Source organism: Mizuhopecten yessoensis, unplaced genomic scaffold (genome assembly GCF_002113885.1).
Source record: "Mizuhopecten yessoensis strain PY_sf001 unplaced genomic scaffold, ASM211388v2 scaffold3029, whole genome shotgun sequence".
In the NCBI taxonomy this organism is placed as follows: domain Eukaryota; kingdom Metazoa; phylum Mollusca; class Bivalvia; order Pectinida; family Pectinidae; genus Mizuhopecten; species Mizuhopecten yessoensis.
Window position 1 is genome coordinate 17,558 of NW_018404840.1, and position 504 is coordinate 18,061.

The window sequence follows — 504 nt, forward strand, 5'->3', positions numbered from 1 at the left end:
AATGTCTATATGTTTGGTGATAGAGTTGTGATGTCTATATGTTTGGTGCTAGAGTTGTGATGTCTATAGGTCTGGTCCTAGAGCTGTGATGTCTATAGGCCTGGTGCTAGAGTTGTGATGTCTATGTTTTTGGTGCTAGAGTTGTGATGTTTATATGTTTGGTGCTAGAGTTGTGATGTCTCTAGGTCTGGTGCTAGGGTTGTGATGTCTCTAGGTCTGTTGCNTCAATATGTCTGGTGCTAGAGTTGTGATGTCTATAGGTCTTGTGCTAGAGTTGTGATGCCTATCTTTCTGGTGCTAGAGTTTTGATGACTAAAAGTCTGGTGCTAGAGTTGTGATGTCTATAGGTCTGGTGCCAGAGTTGCGAGTTCAATATGTCTGGTGCTAGAGTTGTGATGTCTATAGGTCTTGTGCNGACAGTTGATGTGATACGGCCTGTGGTGCTAAACTAAAAAAACCTGGTGGTGCTTAAATTATATCATCAGACTGTCCATATACACCACA